The following is a 6,005-nucleotide window of genomic DNA, read 5'->3' as shown; positions in this document are numbered from 1 at the left end:
TGTGCTTCTCCTAGATCCTTCATCGAAAAACATTTCCCAAGCCAAATCTTGACAGAGTTCAACATAGGAATGTCATTTCCGATAAGCAATATGTCGTCGACATATAATACTAGGAAAGCAATTTTGCTCCCACTGACCTTCTTGTATACACAAGATTCGTCCGCGTTCTTGATGAAACCAAAGTCACTGACTGCTTCATCAAAACGTATATTCCAGCTCCTGGATGCCTGCTTCAATCCGTAGATTGATTTCTTTAGCTTGCATACCTTTTTAGCATTCTTTGGATCCTCAAAACCTTCGGGTTGTGTCATAAACACAGTTTCTGTTAAAACGCCGTTTAAGAAAGCAGTTTTGACATCCATCTGCCATATTTCGTAATCGTAATATGCAGCGATTGCTAACATTATTCGAATAGACTTTAGCATTGCAACTGGTGAAAAGGTTTCATCGTAATCCACACCGTGGACTTGCCTGTAACCTTTTGCAACCAATCTAGCTTTGAAAACTTCAAGTTTCCCATCCTTGTCCTTTTTCAGTTTGAAAACCCATTTGCTTCCAATGGCTTGGTAGCCATCTGGCAAATCGACCAAATCCCATACTTGGTTTTCAGACATGGAGTCTAATTCAGATTGCATGGCTTCTTGCCATTGCTTGGAGCTAGGGCTCGTCATAGCTTGCTTGTAAGTCGCAGGTTCATCACTTTCAAGTAATAGAACGTCATAGCTCTCGTTCGTCAAAATACCCAAGTACCTTTCCGGTTGAGATCTATATCTTTGCGATCTACGCGGGGTAACATTTCTAGATTGACCATGATTCTCACCAGATTCTTCTAAAGATCTCTGAGTTTCATCTTGAATGTCATCTTGAGCATTCTCTAGAGTTTGTTGTTCGACTCGAATTTCTTCGAGGTCTACTTTTCTCCCACTTGTCATTTTGGAAATGTGATCCTTCTCCAAAAAGACACCATCTCGAGCAACAAACACTTTGTTCTCAGATGTATTGTAGAAGTAATACCCCTTTGTTTCCTTTGGATAGCCCACAAGGATACATTTGTCAGATTTTGGATGAAGTTTGTCTGAAATTAATCGTTTGACGTATACTTCACATCCCCAAATCTTAAGAAAAGACACATTTGGAGGCTTTCCAAACCATAATTCGTATGGAGTCTTTTCGACAGCTTTAGACGGAGCTCTATTTATAGTGAGTGCAGCTGTATTTAGTGCATGTCCCCAAAATTCTAATGGAAGTTCGGCCTGACCCATCATTGACCTGACCATGTCTAGCAAGGTTCTGTTCCTCCGTTCTGACACACCGTTCCATTGTGGTGTTCCAGGAGGAGTCAATTCTGATAGAATTCCACATTCTTTCAGATGGTCATCAAATTCATAGCTCAGATATTCACCGCCTCTATCAGACCGCAGTGCCTTGATCTTCTTGCCTAATTGATTCTCTACTTCACTCTGAAATTCCTTGAATTTGTCAAAGGATTCAGACTTATGCTTCATTAGGTAGACATAACCATACCTACTGAAGTCATCAGTGAAAGTGATAAAGTAGCTGAAACCACCTCTAGCATTTGTACTCATTGGTCCACATACATCTGTATGGATTAAACCCAATAGTTCATTTGCTCTTTCTCCAACTTTAGAGAAAGGTTGCTTTGTCATTTTGCCAAGTAAACATGATTCGCATTTACCATAATCCTCTAAGTTAAATGGTTCTAGAATTCCTTCCCTTTGAAGTCTTTCTAAGCGTTTCAAGTTTATATGGCCTAATCGACAATGCCACAGATAGGTGAGATCTGAATCATCCTTTTTGGCCTTTTTGGTATTTATGTTATATACTTGTTTGTCGTGATCTAATAAATAAAGTCCATTGACTAATCTAGCAGATCCATAAAACATCTCTTTAAAATAAAACGAACAACTATTGTCTTTTATTATAAAGGAAAATCCCTTAGCATCTAAGCAAGAAACTGAAATGATGTTTTTAGTAAGACTTGGAACATGGAAACATTCTTCCAGTTCCAAAACTAGCCCGGAGGGCAACGACAAATAGTAAGTTCCTACAGCTAATGCAGCAATCCGTGCTCCATTTCCCACTCGTAGGTCGACTTCACCCTTGCTTAACTTTCTACTTCTTCTTAGTCCCTGTGGATTGGAACATAAGTGTGAGCCACAACCTGTATCTAATACCCAAGAAGTTGAATTAGCAAGTATACAGTCTATAACGAAAATACCTGAAGATGGAACGACTGTTCCGTTCTTCTGATCTTCCTTTAGCTTTGGACATTCTCTTTTGTAATGGCCTATTCCATCACAATAAAGACAGCTTGATGTGGACTTGTCCTGCTTTGATTTAGCATTGCCCTTGGACTTTCCACCTTTCTTGAATGGTCTCTTTCTAGCCTTGAGTAAATCTTTGGCTTCACAGTCCAGTACTATTTCAGCCTTTCTGACAAGGTGAATAAATTCTGCAACTGTTTCTTCTCTTGGTTCACTTAGGTATAGTTGCTTGAAGCGACCAAACCCACTGTGTAGTGAATTGAGCAAGACAGAGACTGCCATCCTTTCGCTTATTGGTGTTCCTAGTAGACTTAGGCGATCAAAATATGAACACATAAGATCCACATGGAACCTCAGTGGGACGCCTACCCTTTGTTTAGTGCGAAGGAGCTGAACATGTGTTTCTTGGACCTCCATCCTATAACACCTGTTGGGAGAACTAACCTTTAGACCAGACATTGATTCAATCAACTCATGGACGTTCAGGTCCCTGTCCTCCGTACTTCCACGACAGATATCCCTCAGATTCTTGATGAGCGTAAAAGGTTTATAGGCTACAAACCTTCTAGCCCAATCATCAGGGATATTGTTCAGCATGAGACTCATAACCTTTTTGAGATCCGCATCCCAGGCGTAAAATCTCTCAGGGGTCATGTCTCTGGCATAGTAGCTTGGCATGGGATGTGACAGTACATACTCAAGTCCATTGAGTTTGACTATTTCAACTAGCTTAGCTTCCCATTCAAGAAAATTTGTCAGGTTCAGCTTGACCATAAGCTCAGAACCCATGATGATGTTTTGATTGTTGTTTGCCATATTAAAACTACAATTGAAAAGAATAAGCAAATAAATAACCATTCACAGTTTCTCTTAATAAACTTTAAATTCTAGCATACATGCATAATTCAATGTTTATTAAGCATTTTATTCAAGTTATGTGTTCCGGCAGGTGTGAATAAAATGATTCCAAGATCCTAAAATCATTGAAGAACTAAGCACAGTTTGTCGACTTAATCCTAGAACATCTTAGGTAAGCAAAAGCCTTTTGCTAATAGTCTAGAAACTATTCTTGGTTGATAGGTACGTCTAAGAACTTATTAGGTAAACCTATCGAATTTGCCACGACATAAAAGGACTCCTTACTTATATCGTTGAGTTTCACCAAAACTAACATGTACTCACAATTATTTGTGTACCTTGCCCCTTTAGGACCAATAAGTAACACCTCGCTGAGCGAAAACTATTACTAGATTGATGTAAAGGATATCCAAGCAAGTGTATATTTTGGCATGGCACCTTTTAACTCAATTTTTAAGTTTGGAACTTAAGGCTCTTACTATGTTGGTTAGATTTTAAGTGAACTAAAATCCTTAATCATGCAACATAATCAAGCTTTTGATCTCATGCATTTTAAGACATATTTAAAACAATAAATAACTTAAAACATGCATAAGATATTTGTGATCTAGTATGGCCCGACTTCATCTTGAAGCTTTGACTTCAAAGTCCGTCTTGAAAATCTCCGTGGGAGGCACCATTTTCTTCAAATAGGATAAGCTATAACTAATTACAACTATTTGATGGTTCGCAGACCATATTTGAATTGAAAAATAACTTTGGTACTTTAGACCAATTACATTCAAATTAATGGTACGCAGACCATATTTTCTATCCTATTTGGGCCATACTAGTCACTTCATAACCTGCAAAACAGTACATATACAATATATACCATTCACCCATTCATTATCATGAATGGCCCACATAGCTGGTTAGTAAAACACATTATGCATCACGTAAACATTTGCAGCAATTAATCAAGGGCACCAATAATCTACCAATTATTCAGTCCTTATTAATTCTAATCAAGTTGTTTTAACCTTAAGGATTTGTAGACCTAATCAAGAGTTTATGACTAAAAAACGCTCCCACTTAAACCAATAAATTCATATGCTTTACCAATTTTAAACATAAAAATGTATTTCTAGTCTAACCGGAAACATACAAATTTAATTAAAATTTAAAGCTCATATAAATTTATAATTGAATCCAAAAATTTAATTTAATTTCAGTCGTATTTAAATTAATTCATGATTTTAATTTTAGTAAAATAATTAGAATAAATAACATTTATTATAATTATAATATTCAAAATTAAAATCCAAGAAAATAATTCAAATTATTAATTTTAAAATTAATTAAAATTACGTGAACTGAAATTTTCAAATTAAACATTCAAAACGATCTAATCGTAACGCAAACACCCTACGCGTTGCACGCCCATGGGCCGTACGCACACAGCCATTGCTGGCCATGTGCGCGCAGCCCATGCGCTCGTCGCATAGCTGCTGCTTCCCTATCGCAAGCCTCCGCACGCATTGGTGCTCGCTGCGCGCGCCAGCGCTCATCGCACGCGAGCTATCGCTCGCAGTGCGCGCGCGCGACATCGCTCGCTGGGCGCGCGACATCGCTCGCTGGGCGCGCGAGCCATCGCTCGCTGGGCGCGCGACATCGCTCGCTGTGCGCGCGAGCCATCGCTCGCTGGGGCGCGACATCGCTCGCTGGGCGGGCGACATCGCTCGCTGTGCGCGCGAGTAATGCTGGGCGCAGCGCTCGTGGCACGCGAGCTTGCGCTCGCTGCGCGCGAGGCTGCGCGCTCTTGTGCGAGGCAGCGCGCGTTGTGGCGCAGCTCGCTTGCTGCCCACACGCGACTGCCTTGGCTCGCTCTTCGCCCATGCCCATTCGTTCATTGCTCGTGGCACACGACACAAGGCAGGGCTGCTGCCTTGTGCTCGTGCACTACGCCCTTGCTCATTGCATTCGTGCCGCACGGGCGACGAGCTCCCTTGCTCGTCGTCGCATGCCCGCATTATACAACACCCCTTAAGGGTAACACGAACCGTCCATTGCTTCGTGCGTGCAAGTTATATGAACGAATCGCATAAAAATTTAAAATTTATATTTAAAATTAATGACAAATTAATAAATAATATTAATTTCATAATTTTAGGGCGAAAAATCGAAAATTTATTATCCAATTGATTTCCGATTGATATGGATTCAAGTCTAGGTCATAAAAATTTAAAATTTATCGTAAATTTACAATTTTTATGGTGGTTTTTAATCATAGGTTTCTAATTAAATTACAATTAATTATGAAAATCAAATTAATTCTAAATTATTCTAATTTTCAACAAATTAATCATAATTAATAATTAGATTGCATAATTAACAAGACTAGGCATTCAAACTTGTTAAACATATGCAGTAGGTCAATCAAAAATTCAAGATTTATCAACAAGAATCGCAAATATTTAATTTAACATCTTAAATTTACGAAATTTTGCATTCGAAAAACTAAAACCTTCGAAAAGTCATAGTTAGGCTTCGAATTTGAGAATTCTGGGTTCGGCAGAAAAATATTATTTTTGTCAAAATTTTTAGAATGCCTTTTACATGCGGAATTGACACAAAAATCACTCAATTCGGATGAGTAACGAAGAAACTGCCGAAAAACTGCGTACGTATAATTAAATAAACGCAATTTGCAATTAATTAACAATTACGAAAATTAATCACCCCTTTTAATTCTTGCAAATTTGTAATATTTAACCATGTTCATGCAATTTAGATTATGAAAATAATAAGGGGCTCGTGATACCACTGTTAGGTTATGATACATATGACAATTCATAAATCATGCGGAAAAACCATAAACCC

This window comes from Spinacia oleracea, chromosome 3 (genome assembly GCF_020520425.1).
Source record: "Spinacia oleracea cultivar Varoflay chromosome 3, BTI_SOV_V1, whole genome shotgun sequence".
Classification (NCBI taxonomy): domain Eukaryota; kingdom Viridiplantae; phylum Streptophyta; class Magnoliopsida; order Caryophyllales; family Amaranthaceae; genus Spinacia; species Spinacia oleracea.
The sequence above is the reverse complement of the archived record's forward strand: the minus strand, read 5'-3'. Positions refer to the sequence as shown.